Source organism: Puma concolor, chromosome D2 (genome assembly GCF_028749965.1).
Source record: "Puma concolor isolate L17-30 chromosome D2, mPumCon1.1.hap2, whole genome shotgun sequence".
Taxonomy (NCBI): domain Eukaryota; kingdom Metazoa; phylum Chordata; class Mammalia; order Carnivora; family Felidae; genus Puma; species Puma concolor.
The window spans coordinates 69,045,814-69,072,195 of NC_141677.1; the positions used below are offsets into that span (position 1 = coordinate 69,045,814).

General features: G+C 43.3%; 1 protein-coding gene and 1 long non-coding RNA gene across 6 annotated transcripts in view; both read left to right on the forward strand.

Annotated features, from left to right (window-relative positions):
* RBM20 (RNA binding motif protein 20) overlaps positions 1-26,382 on the forward strand; it is a 196,022-nt gene that overhangs the window by 40,998 nt on the left and 128,642 nt on the right. The gene's annotated exons all lie outside the window — the stretch shown is intronic.
* LOC147576161 (uncharacterized) lies at positions 7,698-23,445 on the forward strand. Its single transcript, XR_015241824.1, has 2 exons — positions 7,698-10,243; positions 10,524-23,445. It is a non-coding gene; the product is annotated as an uncharacterized LOC147576161 (long non-coding RNA).

Genomic DNA, 26,382 nt, shown 5'->3' on the forward strand with positions numbered 1-26,382 from the left:
TGTTCTTCTGTTGACAGCTGCCTCTGTGTTCAGAATGGTCACAGGGTAGCTGGAAGATAGTGCTGGCATTTAAACACCTAGATAGGAAGAGGTGATGGAATGTATTTTTTTCTTGGCTATTTTAGTTAGCAAGTCCCTAGTAGTCCCTAGTGAGAGGTGAAGAGGAGACAGTCTGGGAGGGTGGGCAGGAAGAGACGCCAATTTCAGGTTTGGTAGGCAGAGAGGGCGAGCCATCTCTACCATTGGTGAGTTTAGTGCCTGGAAAGGAATGGCCGGAAGGAAAATGGAAAATAAAGGTAGCATTTGAGGTAGCCTTGGGTGGAGGGAGGTATGGAGGTGGGATGGAGTTAACGAGAAGGGCAGGACTGCTTATTTATTTTTTTTGCACACGGCGTAAAACATAGATTAAAACTCTGGCGCCCAAAATTGCGTTTCTATGTATAATACATAATGTGAGAGGTTGTTTTAAAAACACAGGGGTGCCGGCTGATGTGATGGCAGAGGTCTCCAGTGCTCAGCTGTACGTAACGTAAACGTGCACGCGTTGTCCAACTTCTTTACTTTCCTCATCTGCAGAATGGAGTCAGGTCTACCTGCCTGCCTCACAGGACTGTTCTGAGGGTCCACGCTACAGTGCTATACTATGTTGTTGGGGCTCTTTAGATGTTTTGTAAAACCTGTACTAGAAACTGGGGGTCTCACATACAGACCTCACATCCTCATATTCCTCTATTTATAATAGCTAGTAATTCTTTCCCTCACCCCTCCTTTATTGAAGGTCATGGCTTCCTTTGAGATTCCAATGAAAGTATGGGTCTCCTGCACACACACACACACACACACACACACACACACACACACACACTCTCTTAGCATAGAGTGTTGGGAGTTCATAATCTGAAGCCCAGCTGAGAGTCTGTGATTTGACTGTGGTTTTCTTTTATGAAAATTACAATTTGGTGCGAGAGAACTAGGTTTTTACAGATGCCTGACATTTGGAATTTTCTGCTTGTATGCATTTTTCTAGATCATTTATTTTTCCAGTGGAAGAAAGCATTACATTGTATCCTGAGTATAAACTCCTTGCTTTTTCTAGTACTGACCCAGTTCAGCTGCCTACAGCAAGATTGTAAACTATCAAAAGAAAGACTGTGAATTTAACAAAAGGTAAAGCTGAGTGAGTCATATGGACCGAAACTAGTAAGATACTAAAAATACATAAATTAAAGGCATCCAAATAATATTTCCTTTTCCACACTTAAAATGTCATAAGTAACCAGAAGGTTAACACTTTTTTAGTGATGAGCCCAATCAATGTGATTTAAATCATCCATGATATATTTATAGTTGAATGATTAAGTTGGATGATACAACAAAACACTTAAATAGTATTTATGGTCATTGATGGTTTTACGCGTTATTAGAGAGGAGCATAGTTACACCAAATTAAAGGGAGACATCTGATCCAGACATCAGTTCAGTAATTTCATGGGAAAAAATAAATCTAAATGAGCAAAAAAATGTTGTGGTATTAACTCCGATGTGATGGCATTACAAGTTTTCCCAGTTAATTAGTAACACATATTGCAGAACAAATGTTTGAAACAGAAATCTGATGTTTTTGCATAACAGAAAGATCCCTGCACTAGGAGTTGTGCTGAGAGTCATCTCTGCCCCCACATTGCTGTGTGACCTTGGGCAGATCACTTCACCACTCTGGAGATGTGCAGGGCAAGGAATGAGACTGTATCTCTCCAGGAAGGAGAGAGATTTTTTTGCAGTGCTAACATTGCATGACTTAAATCTAATTGTGTGATGGCTGCTTTTGAAAAAAAAAATGTTCCATCAACAATTAACATACATACAGAAAAGTGGCCAAATTGTATGTGCAGGGCTCATTGAATTTTTACCCTTCTGACCAGCCCTGAATTAAGAAATAAAATGTTATCAATATTCTAGAAGGACCCCTCCGTGTTGTCTCTGGTTCTTGAGTGCTACTCCTAAATAGAGACAGAGAGAGAGGGAGACAGGGGGAGAGAGAGAGCGAGAGCGAGAGCGAGAGCGAGAGAGAGAGAGAGAGAGAGAGGGAAGTGGTGAGGAATGGAGGTGCTAGTTTTTAGAAATCTGGAAGTCTAACAGTAAAAATCAAAAGCTTTATTCATTGGGGATCCTTTTAATCCAGTGCACAGTCAGCAAGCCGCTATGTTAAAATCCAAATATCTCAGAAAATTGAAAGTTTTTTGCAAAACTTTGGTAACAAAATTTTACCTAGAAGGGTGGGTGGCTGTTTGTAGTGTTTACTTATCCTACATCGTGTGACAGTCAGGCATCTTGTTGAGACGCGTTCATGTGTGATAATAAGGCACAGCCTGGACCCCACAGGGGTTTTAAAGTATAACACATGTATCGTGTTTCTTCTTTGAAATAGAATAGATTCTAAAGTCCAAAGCAAATCTGGCCCCAAGGATTTTGGATGAAGGACTGTGGATTCAAACCATAGCATAATCGTTTATGAGTGGATACTCTTTTTTGTTGCTTAGATTTACATGATTTTATTTTTATTTTTTTATTTTTTTATTTTTTTTTTCAACGTTTATTTATTTTTGGGACAGAGAGAGACAGAGCATGAACGGGGGAGGGGCAGAGAGAGAGGGAGACACAGAATCGGAAACAGGCTCCAGGCTCTGAGCCATCAGCCCAGAGCCTGACGCGGGGCTCGAACTCACGGACCGGGAGATCGTGACCTGGCTGAAGTCGGACGCTCAACCGACTGTGCCACCCAGGCGCCCCAGATTTACATGATTTTTATCTGAGAAGTGAAGCAAATGGAGTTCTAGTTAACTACCTAATACATTATTAGATATTTCTCTTCCAACCCTACATTTCTTAAAAATAAACTCTTACCTTCGGATAATTTTAGGTTTAATAAAAAAGTCACAAAGAAACTATAGAGAGTTCTCATTAAGTCTATATCTAGCTTCCCCTAATGTTAACAGGTTATGTCCAAACATTTGTCAAAACTAAGACATTAACATTGGTATAATACTACTGGCTAAATGGTAGACATTTTTCAGATTTCCCCAGTTTTCCCACTAATGTCCTTTCTCTGTTCTGGGATCCCATGTGGCACTTAATTGTCCTGTTTCCTTAGTCTCATCCATTCTGTGACAGTTTCTCAGTCTTTTCTTATTTTTCATAACCATGTCAGCTTTGAAGAATACTGGACAGGTATTTTGTAGAATATCTTTTAGGCATTTGTTTGCTTGCTTGCTTAAATTTTGTAAGTTTTTAAAAATTAAACTTTTTACTGAATTCATTGTCGATTCACATGCAGTAAGTAGTAGGAAGTAATAGAGGTCCTATGTACCTTCACCCATTTCCTCCCAATAGTGACATCTTGAAAACTGTAGTCCAGTGTCACATCCAGGACATTGACCTTGATAACAGTCAAGGGACAGAACATCCCCATCACCAGGAGGATCTGTCATCCAGCCCAGCTCTTGCACTCTCTTGGTTCAGTGCATGTGGACTGAGGTCTCCCATGCGACAGGTTCCGCTCCGGGCCGGGAGGGGCAGGGGTGAGCAAGAGAAGCAAAGCTGTCCCCAGGGAGCTTAGCTTCCCCGAGACAGATGGGACAAAAAACCGTGTGCACAGATAAAACAATGTCAGCTAAGAAGTGGTTGAAGAAAAATAAAGCAGACGAAGGACTCAGGAAGAGGAAGAAATCCAGAAGATTAGCTTCTTTTGGAAATCTTGAGCCCTGGTCTTATTGGACCAGCCTTCCCTCTCAGCACGGTAGGCGGGGACTTCAGAGCAACTACTTGGTTTGGGTGGCCTAATTGCTTAATCTGTGTTTTGCATTAAAGTCATGTGCAACTATTTTACATCCTGTTTGTTGGAGATCCATGGTGTTCTGTGTTGTGAGTGGGTCTTCAAAAATCTGAGGAGTTTGTTTGCAGTAAAATTCCACTGAGAGCCTGGCTTCTGTTACTTCCAGGTCTTCACTGTGGGGTCTGGCCGGATAGTAATGGCATTTTGTGAATTTGTTGTTGTTCTTTAAGTAAAGTCTACACCCAGTGTAGGGCTCAAACTCACGACCCTGAGATCAAGAGTCGCGCGCTCTACTGACTGAGCCAACCATGAGTCTTAGGATGTGAATTTGTGACAACAGACATAGTGTATAAACCCATTACAAGTATAAAGTGGCAGCGTTTTTATTTCTTGGTATTCTTGGTATCATCAAGAAGCCGTGACATAATCAAAGGGAGGGGGATGTTTGAGATTGCAAATATTTAAAATTTTTTAATGTTTATTTTGAGAGAGTGTGTGCATGCACGAGCAGGGGAGAAGCAGAGAGAGAAGGGGAGAGAAGATCCCAAGCAGGCTCCATGCTGCCAGTGCAGAGCCAGACGTGGGACTCAAACTCACGAACCGTGAGATCATGACCCGAGCTGAAATCAAGAGTCAGAAGCTTAACTGACTGAGCCACCCAGGTGCCCCAAGGTTGCAAATATTTAATTTATTTATTTTAATTTTTATTTATTTTAATTATTTTAATTAATTATTTATATTTAAATTTACATCCAAGTTAGTTAGCATATGGTGCAACAATGATTTCAGTAGATTCCTTAATGCCCCTTGCCCGTTTAGCTCATCCCCCCCTCCCACAACCCCTGGAGTAACCCTCTGTTTTCTATACTTAAGAGTCTCTTACATTTTGTCCCCCTCTCTCTTTTTGTATTATTTTTGTTTCCCTTAAGTTCATCTATTTTGTATCTTAAAGTCCTCATATGAGTGAAGTCATATGGTATTTGTCTTTCTCTAATTTTGTTTAGCATAATACCCTCTAGTTCCAACCACATGGTTGCAAATGGCAAGATTTCATTCTTTTTGATTGCCGAGTAATACTCCATTGTATATATATACCACATCTTCTTTATCCATTCATCCATCGATGGACATTTGGGCTCTTTCCGTACTTTGGCTATTGTCGATAGTGCTGCTATAAACATTGGGGTGCATGTGCCCCTTCAAAACAGCACCCCTGTATCCTTTGGATCAATACCTAGTAGTGCAATTGCTGGGTCGTAGGGTAGTTCGATTTTTAATTGTTTGAGGATCCTCCATACTGTTTTCCTCAGTGGCTGCACCAGTTTGCATTCCCACCAGCAGTAGGTTGCAAATATTTAGAATGGATTTTTCATCTGACTATCAAATCATTGTTACTCATAAAAGAGATTTTGTCATTTTAAGTGCTTCCAAATGATAGGTATTAAAAAATACTTAAGTAGGACCTTCAGATGAGTAAATTGAATGGCATCAGTTACTTTAAATCCCTGAAAATGAGTGATTTCAAATGAACAGCTATGGCCATTTTTTTGTGGCAAAATCCATATAATATAACCATTTTTTAAGCATATGTTTCAGTGGCATGAAACACATTGACAGTGTTGTGCAGGTATCCACACTGTTTCCTGAACTTTTTCATCTCACAAGTAGAAACTCTTACCCACTGAACAGTAACTTCCAATTCCTCCTTTCCCCAGGAGGCCCTGGTAGCCTCTAGTCTACTTGCTGTCTGTATGAATTTACTTATTTTAGGTATCTCATATAAGTGAAATCATAAAATATTTGAACTTTTGTTGTCTGGCTTATTTCACTTAGCATAATGTTTTCAAGAGTCATGCATATGGTAGTATGTTTCAGAGTTTATTCCATTTTATGGGTGAGTAATATTCCATTGCACAGATTTTGTTTATCCAGTCATCCATTGGTGGACACATGGATTGTTTCTTCCTATTGGCTATTGTGAATATGCTGCCATGACCATTGGTACAAAAGTATCTGTTTGGGTTCCTGCTTTCAGTTCTTTTAAAGTTTGGGTTTTTTTTAAAAAGTTATTTATTTATTTATTTTGAGAGAGGGACAGGGAGCATGAGTGGGGGAGGGGCAGAGAGAGAGAGAGAGAATCCCAAGCAGGCTCTCCCCTGCCAGTGAGGAGCCTGATGTGGGGCTCGTATTCATGAACCATGAGATCATAACCTGAACCGAAATCAGGAGTCGGACACTTAACCAACTGAGCCACCCAGGTGCCCCCTGCTTTCAGGTCTATTAGGTATGTACCTAGGAGTGGAATTGCTGGATCATATGATAATTCTATGTTTAGCTTTTTTTTTTTTTTTTTTTTAAAGATATTTTTTTTTTTTCAACATTTATTTATTTTTGGGACAGAGAGAGACAGAGCATGAACGGGGGAGGGGCAGAGAGAGAGGGAGACACAGAATCCGAAGCAGGCTCCAGGCTCCGAGCCATCAGCCCAGAGCCCGACGCGGGGCTCGAACTCACGGACCGCGAGATCGTGACCTGGCCGAAGTCGGACGCTCAACCGACTGCGCCACCCAGGCGCCCCCTATGTTTAGCTTTTTGAGGGATTGCCAAACTGTTTGCTACAGGGGCTGCACCATTTTAGATTCCCACCAGCAATGAGCACATCCTCAAAAATACTTGTAATTTTTTAAAAGATTTTATTTTATTTTGTTTGTTTGTTTTTTATTTTGAGAGAGAGAGAGAGAGAAAGAGAGAGAGAGGTAAGCAGGGGAGGGCAGAGAGAGAGAGAGAGAGAGAGAGAGAGAGAGAGGGAGAATCCCAAGCAGGCTCTGCACTGTCAGCGCAGAGCCCAGTATAGGGCTTAACGCACGAACTGTGAGATCATGACCTGAGCCGAAACCAAGAGTTGGACACTTAACCGACTGGGCCACCCAGGAGCCCCTTAAAGATTTTATTTTTAATTAATCTCTACACCCAACATGGGGCTTGAACTTATAGCTCTGAGATCAAGAGTCATATGCTGTACCGACTGAGTCAGCCAGGCACCCCAGAAATACTTGTTATTTTGTTTGTTTTATTTATGGCCATCCTAGTGAGTGGTGGTACATCATTATGGTTTTGATTTACATTACTCTAATAACTAATGATGTTGAACATCTTTTCATATGCTTATTGGCCACTTGTATATCTTCTCTGGAGCGGTGTCTATTCAAGTCTTTTGTCTCTTGCCCATTTTTTAATTGGGTTGTTTGTTTTTTTGTTATTGAATTATAGGGGTTCTTTATATATTCTGTATATTAATCCCTTGTCAGATATATGATTTGTATATATTTTCGCCCATTCTGTGGACTGTCTCCTCACTCTCTTGATCAGGTCCTTCAGTGTGCAAAAGTTTTTAACTTTAATGAAGTCCAATTTATCTGTTTGTCTTTCATTGCTTGTGCTTTTGGTGGCATATCCAGGAAGTCCATGCCAAATCCAAAGTCATGAAGTTTTCCTCTATGTTTTCTCCTAAGACGTTTGTAGTTTAGCTCTTTGATCCATTTTGAGTTAACTTTTATATATTGTCTAAGGTGAGGGTCCAACTTCATTCTTCTGCAATGGCAATACAGTTTTCCCAGCACTGTTAGTTGAAAAGATGGCCTTTTCCCCATGTGAGTTTTTTTTCCTGGGCTATGTATTTCAATTCATTGATCTATATGTCTGTCCTTATACTAGTAGCCACACTGGTATTTTTGTATAATAATTTTTTTAAGTTTATTTATTTATTTTCAGAGAGAGTGAGAGTGAGAGAGAGAAAACACAGGGGAGGGGCAGAGAGAGGAGGGGGGGAGGGAGAGAGAGAGAGAGAGAGAGGAGAAAGAGAGAAAGAATCCCAAGCAGGCTCCACACCATCAGAACAGATCCCCATACAGGGCTCAAACCCTCAAACCATGAGATCATGACCTGAGCTAAAGTCAGACACTCAATCTACTGAGCTACCCAGGCACCCCAGTACCATATTGTTTTGATTACTATAACTTTGTGGTGAGTTTTAAGTCAGAAAGTGTAAGTCTTCCAACTTTATTCTTCTTTTTAAAGATGACTCAGTGTCTGTTAGGATTCCATATAAATTTTAGAATAGATTTTTCTATTTCTGCCAAAAATTTCATTGAGATTTTGATAGAGATGGCATTGAATCTGTAGATTACTTTGGGTAGTGTTGACATCTTAACAATATTATCAGGTCTCCCAATCCATGTACATGGAATGTTTTTCCATTTATTCATGTGTTCTTTCTTTATTTTTTTTTTTTTTGGCAGTGTTTTGTAGTTTTCAGTGTACAAGTCTTTCACCTGTTCTTTTTGATGCTATTGTAAATGCAATTATTTTCATGGTTTCCTTTATGGTTTTCTTATTGCATAGTATATAGACATGCAACTGATTTTGTATGTTAATTTTGTACCCTGCATCTTTATTGATTTGTTGATTGCCTCTAATAGGTTTTTATGGGATGTGGAATTTTTAGGGGTTTCAACATATTAGACCATTTCATCTGCACACAGAAATAACTTTACTTCTTCCTTTCCAATTCAAGTACCATTTGTTTATTTTTCTTGCCTAATTGTTCAGACTAGAATTTCCAGTAGAAATAATAAAAACAGGCATCTGTCTTGATGCTCGTCTTAGGGGAAAAGCTTTCAGTCTTTCATGATTGAATATGATGTTAGCTATGAGTTTTTTACAATTGCCTTTACTTTAATAGAAGTTCCCTTCTATTCCTAGTTTATTGAGTGTTTTTATCATGTTGATTTTTTTTATGATTTTTCTGCATCAATTGAGAAGATCATGTGTTTTTTCCCCTTTAATATGTTAATATATTACATTGATGTTTGTATGGTGAGCCATCTTTACATTCTGGGAATAAATCCCATTTGGTCATGGTGTATAATTCTTTTAATATGCAGCCGAATTCACTGTGCTAGTATTTTATTGAGAGTTTTATATCAATATTAGTAAGGAATATTGGTTTTTAGTTTTCTTTTCTTGTAGTGCCTTTAACTGTCTTTGGTATCAGGGTTATGCTGGCCTCATAGAATGGGTTAGGAAGTATTCCCTCTCATCAATTTTTTGGGAGAAGTTTGAGAAAGGTTGATGTTACTTTTTCAAATGTTTGGTAGAATTTATCAGTGAAGCCATTTGATCCTGGGATTTTCCTTGTTGGGAGGTATTTTGTTTGTTTCATTTTGTTTTGAGAGGGCATGAGAGTGAGCAGGGAAAGGGCAGAGAGAGAGAGAGAGAGAGAGAGAGAGAGAGAGAGAGAGAATCTTAAGCAGGCTCCATGCCCAGTGTCCTGAGCCTGACCTGGGGCTTGATCTCACGATTGTGAGATCATGACCTGAGCTGAAATCAAGAGTTGGACATTCAAGCAACTGAAACACCCAGGTGCCCTGGGAGGTTTTTGATTAATGATTCAACCTCCTTACTTGTTATAGGTCTTCTCAGATTTTCAGTTTCTTCATGGGTCAGTTTTGGCAAATTGTTTGTTTCTAGGCACTTGTCCATTATGACTGTTTTTAAACTGAAATATTGGTAAATTAGTTACTTCTTTCTGTATTATTGAATTTTCTTGCCTTAGAGTGAAAATCTCATTGTAAATGGTGTGTTACTTCTTTACAAAATAAAGTACCAAAGAATATGAAGGTTTTGCTTGTTTATATTAATGTTGATGTGTGTCCTATTTTTGTCAAATACATAATAAGATATTTTATTGTGTGTCTTGTAACCCATTAAAAGTGGGAAATTATACATAAGGCTATCAAGACTATATAAAAACGTACTAGTGACTTACAGTTTAATTACATGGTTTCTGTGGCATTTTGGGGAAAGTATCGGTATCAACTGACAATTATCCCTACTCTTGGTAAACTGCCCTGGGTTTATTTTTGTGTGTTATTTTTTAAAGTTTACTTATTTTTATTTTGAGAGAGAGACAGAGATAAAGAGAGAACATGAGCAGGTCAGGGGCAGAGAGAGAGAGAGACCAAGTAGGAATTCTGTGCTGTCAGCAGGCAGAGCCCAACACGGGGCTCGAACTCACAAACAGTGAGATCATGATCTCAGCCGAAATCAAAGGTCAAATGCTTAGCAGCTGAGCCACCCAGGTGCCCCTGTTTGTGTTTTGTTTTTTGTTTCTTGATTTCTAAAAGTTATTTAATTTTAATTAATTAATTTGAGTGAGAGAGAGAGAGAGAGAGAGAGCACCAGGTAGTGGCAGAGAGATTGGAGAAGGAGAGAGAATCCCAAGCAGTCTCCATGCTGTCAGAACAGAGCCTGACATGGGGCTTGATCTCACGAACCATGAGATCATGACCTGAGCCAAAATCAAGAGTCGGATACTTAACCGACTGTGCGACCCAGGCACCCCTTGTTTTTGTTTTTTAACGATTTTATTTTTTATCTTTTTTCTTTTTTCTTTTTTTTTTTTTTTCTATCTTTAATTTTTTTTTTTTTTTTTTTAACGTTTATTTTATTTTTGGGACAGAGAGAGACAGAGCATGAACGGGGGAGGGGCAGAGAGAGAGGGAGACACAGAATCAGAAACAGGCTCCAGGCTCTGAGCCATCAGCCCAGAGCCTGACGCGGGGCTCGAACTCACGGACCGCGAGATCGTGACCTGGCTGAAGTCGGACGCTTAACCGACTGCGCCACCCAGGCGCCCCAACGATTTTATTTTTTAAAATAATCTCCACACCCAATGAGAGGCTTGAACTCATAACAAGATCAAGAGTCACACTCAACCACTGGCTGAGCCAGCTAGGTGCTCCCAAGTGACCTGGTTTTTACATAGTTTTTAGCCCATTTAATTGGTACAGAGGGATGGACCAATGATGTATTTGGGCTCAGTTTGAATGTCTCAAGTTTCTTTCCAGCAACTGAGTCAGATAGAACTAAGAAGAGCAGTGCCCATGTGTGTGGCATGAGAGCTTGGTGACTTTCCTCTATGCTTCCACCTGGTCCTCATGGTGGGTATTTACTGGTAGAGAGTCATTCGTTCAGTGATTATTTACTGAGCACCTGCCATGTGCCAAACACTGTTGTAGACAGAGATATCCCAGTGATACCTAACACAGAAGCACACAAAACAGGCAGCTTCCTATATGGTGGAAGAACCAAGGGATGAAACCAAAACCGAATGGCAACATTGGTCCTCAAAACGAAAATGAGCCTGCCGTTCACACTGTTCTGTTCCTGTGAATGGAGTGACTCTATTCGCAGGCACGGTCATCTTGGCTGGGACTGGGTTCGCCCCCATTTTGGAAGCTTGAGTGGCTACGTTGAAGGGGAAGAGGACCCTGACGAAGCAGTAGGTAAATTTGTTCAGGGCCTTGGAAGCCCTCCAGAATTATGTGTGAGCCACCTCACCATGGAGGAAAATATATGGTGGAATGGGATGTAACCATTTCACTGCATTCAGGCTACTAAGGCAGAGAGAGACAGATGGAGAGAAGAGTTGAGGTTTGGATTGTGAGTAGCTCTGCTTGAAGTGAGGGGCTAATGATGCTTTGGGTTAAAATAGTCATTTCCAAACCATAGGCCTTTCAACAACAGCACACTGGATCTTACCATAAAAAGGAACAAGTTCTGTTAGACTGTACCTTAGTATTGCATTTTAATTGGATACCACAAGAAGCTGACTGGTGCCTAACTTGAGAGTTTCTACAATTTTGAAATACGTTCTACTCAAGGAATAGGAATAAATCTCACCAGTAGTCTCCTACAGCGAGTCAGACATGTGTCAGGAAAGATATACTAGCAGAGTATCATGTACATGGTTCAAAGATTGTGCCTTTACCTCTTGAATTACATTTTCATTGAGAGGACAGAATTGAATTTTTCAGGTGTTGTTGCTTCAAAGGGTTTTTAAGACTTTTATATGTGATTGAATTTCTTTAGGACACATTCTTAGAGTGAGATGATCTCCCAGGGCGGAGAAATCACTAAGTTTTCCGGCTCCTGCTGAGTGTTGACCCAGAGTCCCCTGCAGTTTAACTGAGGTGCTTTATTCATCTGCCGACTGGAAGCCCAGGATTGGAAATTTAACACGGACTAAATAATTAAATCTCGGCTTCCACAGGTACAGAGGGTGCAAATAATCCAACTGCATGCTGCCCGGACATTCCGTGTCTTGGGCCATTTAGATCTAATGCCCAGGCACTCACTTGTAACCGAATATGTCAGAACGCGGCTCCTGCCGGGGACAAGGCAGGGATGCTGTTTCAGAGCACTGTGCTTGCCTGTCTGCTGGAAGGCTGCCTCCCCCTTCTGACTCCTCTGGAGACCCTTTGCTGGCATGGTCTCCAGGGAAATTCATCTGCTTCCTGCCCAGGCCTGAATACTAAAAACTGTAACCAGGGGCACCTGGGTGGCTCAGTTGGTTAAGCGTCTGACTCTTGATTTTGGCTCAGGTCATAATCTCGCGATCCATGAGATCGAGCCCTGAGTCAGGCTGTGCAGTGACAGCTCAGAGCCTGCTTGGGATTCTCTCCCCCCTCTCTGCCCCTCCCATGCTCGTGCACTTGCTTTCTCTCCAAATAAATAAAATAAACAAAAATAAAAACTATAATCAACTCCTCTTCTGGTTAAATGAGGGAGGTGATATGTTGGAGGAAGGCCCAGGAAAATCACTCACTTAATTGGAGACACTGGGGGAAACAGATGGGTTTCCTGTTGGGGGGGACCTTGAAAACTTTATTCTCAGAGTTAAGAGTTTGAACCTGTGACCACCTGAGCACTGGGGAGTGGCTGAAAGTTGGTGTCATTTTCTGCTTCAATAGCATATCTGACAAAGGGCACTGAGGAGGAGCAGTCCATTTTCTGGTGACCAAGGTGAGAACACACTGTTGGTTCTAATTATGTCTGTATCATTTATATGGTTTCACACATGGCAGAAAATTCAACAGAAGTGTGTTAAACGAGCAAGAGAAATAACACTGATGTCGTGATGATTTGCACTTACCAGCTGTGGTCTTGTCTGGTCCAGTGCCACTCACGGGGACATCCCCAGACCAGCAGCATCAGCATCAACTGGAGACTGGTTAGGAATGAAAATCCTCAGGCCCTGTTCCAGAACCGCAGACACACATCTCTGAGGAGGACCCAGGAGACTTCTGTTTTAAGAAATCCTCCGGTGATTCTGATGCCCTTTAGAATCTGAACGTCACTGGTCTAGAGTTGCATCAGTAGGGCAAGGGACTTAAGAATCTGACATAGACTCCCTTCCTCTCTCAGTAGGAAGTCACCACAGCTGGTTGCAAGGGAACAGTATTTTAAATCTCACATGTACATATTTCTTCACCCCCCACCCCCGCAGCTTTTCATTCAGGACACAGTGTTAGTCTCCTGGCTCTTTTCTTCAGATCTCATGTTTCCAGATTCTGTACTCTGCCTTTTCTAGGGCAGTAGGGATGGGGTGGGTGGGAGGCATCCTTCCATTTTGCCCATTGCCAGAAGGAGGGTGAGTTATCGTGTCAGACACTCATCGGATGCCCACCTTGTGCTAGGCTTGGGCCACAGTGAACAGTACGCAGTTCCTGTCTCCAGGACCTCAGGAGCCCCAAAGGAGGTGATGGGTGCTGGGCCACTCACTGGGCTGTGTCTGGGAGCACCCTGTTCAGCCATGCTCACATGTGGGCCAGGGTGGGGTAGGAGAGGCTTCCTGGAGGAAGTGCTGCTTGGGCCACCTCTTTTAGGACAAGTAGGGTGGCAGCAGGGTGCAAGGAGGAAGGGGCAGAAGGGAATTTTGGTGGAAGGGGCAGCACTGCAAGCAAACTCCAGAGAGGGCTTTATTCAGCTTTTGGGGACCCTATATTTATCAGTTTTACGTTTTATTTTGTTTTTAAGTTATTTAAGTTCATTATTTCCTTAAAGTTTTTATTTATTTATTTATTTATTTATTTATTTATTTATTTTTAACATTTATTTATTTTTGAGACAGAGAGAGACAGAGGATGAATGGGGGAAGGGCAGAGAGAGAGGGAGACACAGAATCGGAAGCAGGCTGCAGGCTCTGAGCCATCAGCCCAGAGCCCCATGCGGGGCTCGAACTCACGGACTGCGAGATCGTGACCTGAGCTGAAGTCGGACGCTCAACCGAGTGCGCCACCCAGGCGCCCCAAGTTTTTATTTATTTATTTTGAGAAAGAAGGAAAGAGAGAGAGAGAGAGAGAGAGAGACTGTGGTGTGTGTTTGTGTGTGAGCAAGTGGGGGAGGCACAGAGAGAGACAGAAAGAGGGAATCCCAAGCAGGCTCCGTGGTGTCAGCATGGAGCTGATTTGGGGTTCGATCCCACAAACAGGTCAGGATCTGAGCTGAAATCAAGAGTCAGATGCTTAACCAACTGAGTCACCCAGGTGCCTCCAGTTTTACTTTTTAAATTGAGTTATAACCTACATGGAGTAGAATGTTTAACTCTTAAGTTTGCAGCTCGATGGATTTAAAAAATTTTTTTCTTAATCTTTATTTATTTTTGAGAGAGAGAGAGAGAGAGAGAGAGAGAGAGAGAATCCAAAGCAGCTTCTGGGCTCTGAGCTGTCTGCACAGAGCCTGACATGGGACTTGAACCCATGAACCATGAGATCATGACCTGAGCTGATGTCAGACACTTAACCTACTGAACCACTCAGGCACCCCACAGCTGGGTGGATTTTTAAACGTGTCCTCACTCTTGTTAACACCAGCCGGGTCAAAATATGGAACATTTCCAGCCTCCCAAAAGGCCCCTATCGGCCACAGCCCCTCCCCTAAAGGGAACCTCATAGTCACCTCTGTCACCATAGATTCATTTGCATTGGGGACTTTTTTAGACTCTAAATAAACTTCAACAAAAAAAATTTGTCCCAGATAGCCAAAGATCCCTAACACCAAATATGGCTCTAAATGAAGTGTTTTTGCCTGGCACATACTTTTTTTTTTTTTTTTTAATTCATTGCTAATGCTTAAAAATTGGGGGATTTTACATAACAATTAAAAGATCTGGCAGTACAGGGCTCATGCACCTTGGTGGCAGTAGGGACAGTCCCCCCTGAAGATCGGATATCCACTCTTTGGTAGTACCCTATTGCTTACTTCTAGCTGTACTAGTCACCTGCTGGCCCTGTGGCATTTGAGTTTGCAATCCCTGCCTTTAAGTGTTATTTTGTTTCTTAATTTGGGACCTCCAGCATGGCTGAGGGTGATTAACAGTTTTTATTCATTCATGCAACTGCGTTTTTCAAACACAGACTGACTATGAGCCAGGCACATGGCAGGTATTGGGAATATAGAGGTGTTCACTGCAGAAAGATGACGCATTATTTGTTGGCTTGCGATGCAGGTGAGAGATGTATGGCACAGTCCTGTCTTTGTGAGTTTACTACTAGTTACACCCCTTGGATGTCACCCATGCTGGCTGTGTCCCGGTCCCTGAGCCCACCTCGTTCTTTATAACCACCCTGACACCTTTTTTTAAGTTTATGTATTTATTTTGAGAGAGACAGAGAGAGCGCGCAAATGGGGGAAGGCCGGAGAGAGGCAGGGACAGAGGATCTGAAGCCTCCTCCACACGGATGGCACAGAGCCCAACGTGGGGCCTGAACTCACGAACTGTGGGATCATGACCTGAGCCGAAGTCAGATGCCCAATGGACTGAGCCACCCAGGCACCCCTGCCACCATCACACTTTTGCCATCCCCATTGCCCTCTCTCCTTCCTCTCTGTCTGGCCGCTACCCCTCCTTCGAGCACTTCCTCAAGTCCTACATCTTCTAAGAAACTTCTCTGACTGTTCCTTTGTCCTGTGACACCAGACTCCTCTCAACTCCCCTCAGTGCATCTCCCATATCACCGCACAATTGATTCTCTTGTTGATTCCCTCACGTTGAGAAAAGGGGGGGGGCTTGTTTCATTTTTTAAAAAATGTTTATTTATTTTGAGAGAGTGAGAGAGCACATGTGCGAGGGAGAAGCAGAGAGAGAGAGAGAGAGAGAGAGAGAGAATCCCAGCACAGGGCTCGATCTCATGAACCATGAGATCATGACCTGAGCCGAAATCAGGCCTTGTTTCTTAAACTAGATATTGCATGCCCTTTGGGCAGAGTCTTTGTCTTCTGTTTCCTGGCATTGCCCCATAATGCCCCGTACGGTCCTGGGCACCGGGCAGGCACCTCGTCAATGCAGGAGATGGGCTGGGGAGCAAAGCCGAGCCCCAGAAGAGGCCGCAGACAGCAGCGCCTGGGGGGACGCTGGAGAGGGAAGCCCTTTCAAGACGCCCCAGCCTCGTCACCAGGAGCTGCCCTTGCTGGCAGCTGTTAGGAGTCCTGCCCGTCTGTGAGGACCGAGCGTCCTTGTGAGAGCGTTGACACCCCACAAGGAGGGTACAGACACTCCGGTCGCTGGGCTGCAGGCATTCCGGGCAGTGTCATGTGAGGTGGCATTTGAGGTTATCCCCTTACAGCCTGACACAGTGTCCCTGGGGGGTGGCAGGACAAGGTTCGCTGAAGACAGCTTGTGGCTGGAAAAGGAAGGTGTCATTTTGATGGCCATTCCCTCAGCCTCCGGCCCAAGGGCCTGGGGCACCACTTTCGGTCCCTGGCTCGTTGTGGAGATCGCCAAAAGCAACCCATTGCAGTGGCCCCCCACCTTGGAGCATTCCCTCCGGAAAACGTACCTTAGTTGCTGGCAAAGAATGGTGACCTTTCTTTAGTAGACGTCTGCTCGCGGCCCAGCAGGCCAGACCACTGCTGTGGAGGTGGGAGGGGTAAGAAGAGCCTTTAATTTAAGGGCCAAGAGCCATCTCGTTTGCTCGGGTTCTGTTATATGTCACTGGGTGTGCAGGGTTCCAAGAACTACTTGGCCTCCTGACAGGGAACATGATAGAATGTCAGGACCTAAGCTAATGTAAAATATGTTTTGCCCCTCCAAGTCACGCACGGGCAAAGCAAGAAGCCCATCGGTCATTCACACGTCTACACCATGTGGCCGAGGGGCTCCGCGGATGGGATTTTAGCCTTTCCAGAGCGATGGGATGATGGAGGTCAGGCACACAGTGGCTTCTTACTCAGAGCAGGCTGATTTTGACAAGCACGAGGCATCCCTTTAAAAAAATGCACATTCTTAAAAGGCATTTGTTTCCTGTCTCTCTTTTTTCCCTTATACTTTCCCCTTCGTGTGTGTGTGTGTGTGTGTGTGTGTATGTGTGTGTGTTAACCTCTCTCCACCTTCCTTTCCCTCCACTCTTTCCGAATCTTTGTATTTATCTGTTGTGCCTGTGGCATCAACCCCAGATTTCCCAGGTGACAAGGCTGGCCAGGTTCATAGGGGCTACATTCTCGTACTTGGGGACTTCAGATTTAGATACCAGGTCAATGAGACCTATAGGTTTGTTTTTAGGGTTCAGCCATCAGCCAGTTAGGGAAGGTGACACTGGCCATCATAATACGCTTGTTGAGCAAAATCATTATGGGGAAGTTGTACCAAGAAAGAAATGTTTGACTGCCAACAGAAAACCCAGCAGATAGTGGCTTAAATCAGAGGGACCTTTATCCTCTACTTAATAAGAAAAGTCTAGAGGCCAGTGGCCCAGGATTGGTTTAGTGGCTAAACGGGGACTTCAGAGACCCAAGGTCTTTCCATACCTCCACCTCACTGTGTCCTTATTTATTTATTTTTAAACATTTTTAAATGTTTATTTATTTTGAGAAAGAGAGAGAGAGAGAGACAGATTATAAGTGGGGAAGGGGCAGAGAGAGAGGAAGACACAGAATCCAAAGTAGGCTCCAGGCTCTGAGCCATCAGCACAGAGCCCAATGCAGGACTCGAACTCACAAACTGTGAGATCATGACCTGAGCTGAAGTCGAACGCTCAACTGACTGAGCCACCCAGTCACCCCTCGCCATGTCCTTATTGTGCACACATGCGCTTATTCTCATGTGTGTGGTGTCCTCTTGACAGGCTCCGGGAGACCTATATTTTCATGCAAGCAACCAGAAACATGTGGGGAATGGGCAGCAGGCAACAGGGGTCTCTGTTTACCCCTCTCTTATCTGGGAGTGGATATTTTGGATCCTTGTTGCAAAGGAGATGCTGTTTAAATATAAAAGCTGACACATGGAGCTGAGTCATTTCGGGCTGGCGGTGGCAGTGTGAGTGGAGACGCCATTTTCCTGGAGACCGTTCCCAACTCCGTGTTAACAGTTGTTGTTTCTCAACATCACAGATTGTGAAGAACTTCATTTCTGTGCGGTTTCTTCACAGTTGGGCTTAATTTTCATTGACGGCCCAAGGCTAAACTGAGAATTTTTATGAGCTTCAGGCTTGGAGACCAATAAAGTCTGGCCTCTACCCCCGTTAGTGATTCCCTTTTTTATCTGGGTGGTTCATCATATCAGCCTGGACCATGGGTAACATACTGTTCACATCATTAACCTCGTGGATTAGTGTTAAGTTACAGTGCCCTCTGGTTGGAAGTTTATCTTTTGGAAAATTTGGGTCTAGTGTTCATTTTGCCCTTTCTAGCATTGAATCCTGGGAAATTATTTCTCTGCTAAAATAATTTTGGTTTTTGACATGCGTGTCCACACCCATGCATCTGCACATACCCCAGCTCTCCACCAATCCAGTGGGAAAGGGCGACTGTGGTTTCATGGTAGCTGTCTTTTTGATGAATGTCCCCGTGTCCACCCAGAGGCCGTGACATTCCTGTCTTCCCCACTTGATAATCTGAAAATCTTCCGAACCAGATTGCCCTGCTACAGGCCTGCAACTCTGGAATGCCACCTGGGTTCTGGGTTTCAGTCCCCAGGGCCCACCCAAGAGCCTGTGGGCTTGAAGCTGCTAAGACAGAGAGGTAATGGAGGCCATTCCGAGGGGGCCGGAAAAGACACCGTGCTCTGGGGACAGAGCAGCAGGACTGCGGGCTGGAGCAAGGGCCTGGGAGGCATGATGCTGTCACATGGTCTTGTTTTAGCCCCCGCTTTTCATCTCCTCCCAGATGCGTCTTGCTTTTTCCGTCCCCTCATTCTTTCCCACCAAAATGTGCTGCCAAGCGTGCCCAAGTTTCCTCTTGGTTTTCCAGCCCGCAGACGAGGAGTGGATGTCACCCTGTGACATGCTGCTCCTGCCACAGGTACTCATCCTCCCCTGCCGGAAGATTGTACATTAAAAACCGGTAATTCTGGCTTTCTTCCTTTATAAAGTTGCCAGCCTGTGAAGTTTATAATTGGCTTTGTGATCAGAAGGATTTGTCATACTTTCGGCTGGATTTTGGGCATCTTCCAGAAGAGGCACTGTCGGGATTCCGAGTCTAGTCCGCCTGGCGCCCCCCCCCCCCCCCCAGCCTTTAAGAGTGAAATGAAGAGATCTCTGAGGGGAGAGTTCTGGTTCTAGATAGCCTGCCTAGGAATCAGATCCCAACAGTTAACCTACTTGCTGTGTGTCCTTCGGGTATGTTATTTAAGCTCCCTGTACAGCAGTCTTTTCATCTGCAGAATGGGAACAATCCTTATAGTACGTGCCACACATGGTTGGTAGGAGTCAATGAGTCAATTTGTAGGTACTTAAAATACGACCTGGCAATTAGTAAGCGGCATGTAAGTGTTGTTAAATAAATCTTACTAGCTTGAGATATTTTTGTTGGCTTACTACTTTTCTAACTGAAGTTTTTGTTGAGATGATTGTAGATTCAGATACAGCTGCAATCCAGAGTTCCCAGGTACATGTTCCATTTATCTAGTTTCCCCCTGCTGGTAACATTTTGCAAAACTACGGCACAATAGGGCAGCCGGGATAGCAACACTGATACAATCCTCCTATCTTCTTCTTTTTTTTTTTTTTTTTAAGTAGGCGTCACAACCAGTGCAGAGCCCAAGGTGGGGCTTTGAACTCATGACCCCGAGATCAGGAGTCAGTGTTATGTGTACTCATTTGTATGTGTATGTGCATTTAGCTGCATATAGTTTTATCCCTCCTGTTGCCCTTTTATAACCACACTTCCCTCCCTCCCTTCCCCAGCAAGCCCTGGCAATGACTAATCTGATCGCCATTCCTAAAAGTTTGTCCTTTCTTTTTTTTTTAAATACATTCTCTTTGCTATTTATTTTTTAATTTTGTTAATGTTTATGTATTTTTGAGGGAGAGAGAGAGAGAGACAAAGTGCGAGTGGGGGAGGTGCAGAGAGAGAGGGAGACACAGAATCCAAAGCAGGCTCCAGGCTCCCGAGCTGTCAGCACAGAGCCTGACACGGGGCTGGAACTCACGGACTGCGAGATCATGACCTAAGCCGAAGTCAGATGATCAACTGACTAAGCCACCCAGGCGCCCCTAAAAGTTTGTCCTTTCAAAAAAATGTTACATGAGTGGAATCGTATCATTTGCTACCTTTGGGGATTAGCTTTATTCTCTCAGCATTATTTCCTGGAGACTTACCCACCTTGTTGTGTCTATCAGTTCTTTCCTTTTTCTTGCTGGCTGGTATTCCCTGGTGTAAACAAAACACAGGTTGTTCAACCACTCACCTACTGAAGGATATCTGGGTTTTCCCCAGCCCTTGGCTATGACAAATAAAGCTGCTCTGAACATTTGTGTATAGGTTTTTGTGTGAGCATATGTTCTCATCGCTCTGAGATAAATGCCCAGGAGTGCCATTGTTGGGTCTTATGGTAATTGCATGTTTAGGTTTACTAGTGGAATACGTAGAACACTTTGTTATTTAAATTTGTGCCTCCCAGCAATAAATTTATGTTCAATTCTTTGACTTACAGTAAACGTTGTGTAAGTACTTGTTAAATAAATTAAAATGAGCCACTGACTTTTACAACATGTCCAAGGCTGTGGAAGGGAAAGATGAGGGAAGGAGATTCGAATGGTATGGTGATCATTCTGGCCTTCAACAGATGTTTCACCTTGGGCCTGGGAATTGAGTAGTCACAAACAATAGCTGACGTAGCTTGTGTGCTGCCAGATTATCGAAGGCTTGAAAAAACCCAATGGACAGCTTGGTAGGGAGAGAGTGAAGGTCTGGGAAAGGCTTGTCAGTATTGGTTCCACCATGCCTGCGATTGGGAATTCGATGGTCTTTTTGTATTTGAGAAAAATTTGGCAACATTTGGATTTGAAGAAAAGCATCAATTTTGCATGGAGAGTGTGTTTGGGTCAAAGGTAAGGACATTGTAGAATCATAAATTTGTAAGAGCACTCTTACAAGGAGAGAACGGAAGTTGCTGGGACATCAACTGGATCTAAAGGTTCACCGCTGTGGACTAAGAGCTGGCCCCTTGGCCAGATCACACCGGCTTCTCCAGGTTCCAGCAGGATGCGGTTTCCGTCTGTGGAGTGGGGTCAGTCTGATGGCGCGCAGCGAAAGTTCGGCCAGCATGCTTGACACCTGGAGCAGATAATTTTTCACGTTCCTATTCTCCGTGTGATGAAACGATTTTCCATAAAAACCGTGCAATCAGCAGTCATTGTTTTCTTGATTTTCTCCCTTTAGTTTGTAAACAATGAGGAATTAAAAAAATATGTTTAAGTTCTAAAGATACTGAGCGAATTTAATCCAATATTTCACGGCTGAATTCAAATGTGCGCTTGCCAAGCAAAATGATTACATCTTGCAGTTTGCTGTTTTAAATTTTAAATAACACAATCGAAAGCTCCAAGTGGCCGCAGAGTAATGGAATTGTTAGTTTGCTTTATTTGTTCTTTTAAACTGAGCTTTCACTGTTTATTGTAAGTCTGTTTAAACATAGGAATATATAGCACTGCCGGGATTGCAGACAAGAACTGTGTCTAACTGGAATCAGAAGATTCTGACCTATTACATTTATTAATTAATTAATACATTTATTTTTGAAATCAGTTGGCGTCTGGGTTTGCGTGTGTTGGGACCAACTGCAAAGCTAGGAGTTCTCCAAATTACCTTTCCTATAAATACAATGTTTATCAAAGGATAAATATTACAAATGTGCTAATTTGAAGTTTACATATATGATATTCGAAACGAACAGTAACTGTAGGAATTGCTTAGAACTTCAGCTAACAAAAGATTTGTTTTCCAGGAGGAATAGCTTCTCACTGCCATCGTTTAGAATTGGTGATGCTTGGTGGTAAGAAAAAAGCAAATTACTCCCAGCAGTTTTACAATTGTTTTAAATTCTCTCGAGACAAAGCCCTGCCTTAATTGCCTGCACCGGGGAAGCCCCACACTGGGTCTCAACACTGATGACAAAAGCAGGAGATTTGGGAAATCAGTTGACCAGCATTTGAAGCCCAGCCTTGCCTGTTTGTAGCCCTGTGGCCTTGAGCAAGTTACCTCACTAGCTGTAGTCACCTTCCTTATCTGCAAAATGGTAAGATTTTGTGTGGTTAATAATATAATGTGCACAGAGACCCTGGGCTAAGCTCCACACTAGGATCTCAAGAAATGGGAGCTGTCTTCCCTTCTCCTTCTAGAATGGGCAACATCTGTGTGTCTGAGACTAGCCCTGGACCCTGAGAAGAGAGTGCAGACTGACCCATCTTCTTCTGACACCCCCACCCCCCACCGAGTCCCCCAGGCAGCATTCATTGGGTGACAGTGTTGAACCCCAGGGAAAGCTTGAAAAACTCTCTTGGCTTCTGAGATGCGTCCATCAGAATGGGTATGGAGAGCTGTTCTGGTCCCTCCTGAGCTAAAGGGAGGGGAATTTCAGGACAATATCTTCAGTTGGTCTGTCAGAGGGTAACCCTCAGGGTCCAAAGTGATTCTCTTTTGCTTGAGAGAGGAGAGGTTCCACACCTGTTCCTCCTAATGGAAGAGGCTTGGTTGTGGTGCTAAGTGCCTCTTACAGATGACTTTTCTCCTCTTTGTCTGCCTCCTCCTCCCACTGATAATTGCCAAGGAATGTGGTTCAGGCCTTTTGTTGGCTTTTGTGAGCCTTTTATAGCAGTTTAGAAAGAATTCTTGGTATTCCTATCCTGTATTAAAGATCAAGCTATTCTTATGCATGACCCAGCTCAAGTTAAACATGGAAATACGTTCAAATGATCCAAGGAGGCGCTAGGATGACTACTTTGTGTAGCAAATGTTTGTCATAAAACGAACCTTTTCCACTTTAAAGGAGCCAAAGAGAATTCTTAATTTTATACAGTTTAATCCGCCAAGTGATAAGGTTTTCTTTTCCTTTACTTTTGCGGGAAGTCCATTTAGAGACGGCTTATTAGAGTATAGGGAAGGAAGCACATATTTTGTTATTGAAAAAATTGAAAGCGTATTCCAGAATTTCTCTGAGAAAAACTGTCTCATGTTGTAAATAATCTCAGATGTAGATTTTTGGATGTGAAATGGAGCTTAAGATTTTATTTTGGCTAACCTGATATTCCAGAATGTTTTATATTTCTACGATATTAGCTGCATAGCCAATTCATTTCAACTGGAAAATGCATCAGAAAACATATAATTTAATCAAGGTCAAGCTAAAAATAAACTTGTGTTTTGGGGTTTTTTTTTGACGTTTTTCCTGGCCTTAGTCTCATCTTGCCGATTTATTCCTTAGAGAAAGCTGAACATTTTTAGAAAATGTAATGAATGATCTGAAAGCCAAACAGAGATCTGAAGCCTTAAAAATGCAGAGTAAAGTACACACACACATATGGTTAAATTAATGTGCACGGACAGGCCTGGCTTTGCTGGCATGTGCTTGTTTTAATGCTCTGTTTTGCATTAAACTTTGAAATTCTTAATGTTTTTTGGAAAAAGGGCTCCAAGTTTTCATTTTATAGTGGCCTCCACAAATTATGTAGTAGGTTCTATGTATTGGCTACCTGGTAATTCAGTTCAAGCTAATTTGAGGGGGCTTTTAAATGTCCAGCTTAATCCTAAGTAGACATTCACCAGCTTTTTACAAATATTCTTTTCTATTACATGAATTTGTGAGAACCAGCCTCATGACCTTTTGTTTAGATAGTGTTTTGCCGACAATTTTCACAGTTGTAATTGCTGGATAAAGGGGTGTTTTTGAACATTTTAATTTTGTTGCATATGATATAAAACTACAATCTCATTTCTTTACTAGTATCTATTCAAATATGTAGGTTCTATGATATTTTCTGGATCATAAGTGAAATAAAACTCTTATTTCTCAAAATACTATTATTATTATTATTTTTAATGTTTATTTAGTTTTTTTGAGAGAGAAAGAGACAGGCATGAGTGGGGGAGGGGCAGAGAGAGGGAGACACAAAATCGGAAGGAGGCTCCAGGCTCTGAGCTGTCAGCAGAGAGCCTGACAGGGGGCTTGAACCCATGAACCACAGGATCACGACCTGAGCCAAAGTCGGACACTTAACCAACTGAGCCATCTGGGCGCCCCTATTTCTCTAATTATTAATGGGGCAGGCACTATGCTGGCTTAGTCCATGGAACATGCAACTCTTGATCTTGGGGTTGTGAGTTTGAGCCCCATGTCTGGCACAGAGATTACTTAAGTAAATAACTGTTGAAGAAAGAAATAAAATACCTGTTCAAATGATTTAATAGTAACTGTCATGAGGGGCTGGGATTTCAGAAGATTTTCACTTTTTCAAGTATATAGCTCTGAATTCAAGTGTCTGTAACAAGCAGAAATTATTTTTGTAATTCGAGGGTGGGGGGGGAAGGAACAACAAAGATGAAAAGAGCGAGCCCCTTAACTTGTAGCTTTAAGAAGAGGCGTTGTTTGTTTTGCTCAGGCAGGCGGCCTGTGGAGTTGGGGCTCTGGGGTTCCCATTCCTGTAGGGCAGTCACAGAAATGTGAAGTACAGTTCAAGATAATAGCTTGGGAGCGAGCGTGGCCCAGAGTGGGTGGCACTATTTGTGACAGAAATGCTCAGTGGGTGTTTGTAAACTTGAGGATAAGCTGGGCTTGGCATCCAGTTTTACACGAGGCACCGATGGAATCTTATTTCATTTTAGTCCTCGGCTATCAATTGTTGTGTTTCTTTGTTTTTCTTGTTTTAAAGGCTCGTCTCAACTCTTCCATAGCGGGTCAGAAATGCGGCCCTTTCGGCCAAAGCTGCAGCTCGCCTTTGAACTAGGACGGGGCCGTCCTTCTTGTGATGAGGGGTCAGGTTCAGTGTGAGATAAACAGCTTCAGCCTGTAAACCCTTGTTGACATCTCCCTCCCCTCCCGTCCACTGTGGCTCCACTGAAGCCCTCGGGCTGCTTGTGAGGCAGCCAGGATTTAAATGCTGGGGTCAAGAGTAAAAGAACCAACGGGTGACCCTGGCATTTTCTTGCTGGACGACTGCCTCCGAGGGCAGCCCTGCGGGTGTGCTGGGAGCACTGGAACAGACACCCGGCCAGCGGGGGACAAGCCCCGCTCCAGCCAGCTCTGCCCTGATGGCTGAGGCTCGTCTCTTACGTTTCTGTCTGTGCTGTTGATGGGCAGAAACACTTTGAGTAAGGGCCCTGACAAGTCTTAAACATAATTCTATTATTGTTATTATTTTATTTTAAACATGTTTTAATTAATTAATTAATTAATTTTTGAGAGAGAGGGAGAGAACAGAAGCCAGGAAGAGGAGTGGAGCGAGAGAGGGAGGGAGAGAATCTCAAGCAGGCTCCATACTCAATGCATGCAGCCAGACTTGGGGCTCCATCCCATGACCCTGGGATTGTGACCTGAGCCGAAATTAAGAGTTGGATGCTCAACCAACTGAGCCACCCAGGTGCCCTGTTATTATTATTTTATTATTATTTTTATTTTTAATGTGTATTTATTTTTGAGACAGAGACAGAGTGCAAGTGGGGGAGGGGCAGAGAGAGGGAGACACAGAATCCGAAGCAGGTTCTAGGCTCCGCGCTGTCCGCACAAAGCCCGACGCGGGGCTCGAACTCACAAACTGCAAGATCATGACCTGAGCTGAAGTTAGACACCTAACCAGCTGAGCCACACAGGCGCCCCTATTGTTATTATTATTTTAAAGAAGATTTTTTTTTAAGTTTATTTATTTATTTATTTTGAGAGACAGAGAGAGAGAGAGAGAGATCATGAGCTGAGCCAAAACTAAGAGTGAGACATTTAACTGACTGAGCAAGCCAGGCACCGCTTATTATTATTATTTTAAAATTTTATTTATTTTTATTTTAAAGAGATGTGGAGGGGCAGGGAGAGGGGCTGAGGGAGAGACAGAGAGAGAGCAAGTGGGGGAGGGACAGAGAGAGGGAATCCCAAGCAACTTCTGTGCTGACAGCACAGAGCCTGATGTGGGGCTTGAACTCACGAACAGTGAGATCATGACCTGAGCTGAAGTTGGATACTTAACTGACTGACCCACCCAGGTGCCCCTATTTTTTGTTTTTAGAGGAGAGAGAGAGAGAGGGAAGGAGAGAGAGCACGTGAGCAGGAGAGGGGCGGAGGGAGAGAGAGAGAGAGAGAGAGGGAGGGAGAGAGAGAGAATCTCAAGCAGGCTCCGTGCTCAGTGTAGAGCCCAACACGGGGCTCCATCCCACGACCCTGGGACCATGACCTGAGTCAAAATCAGAACAGGATGCTCAACCAACTGAGCCACCCAGCCGCCCCTATT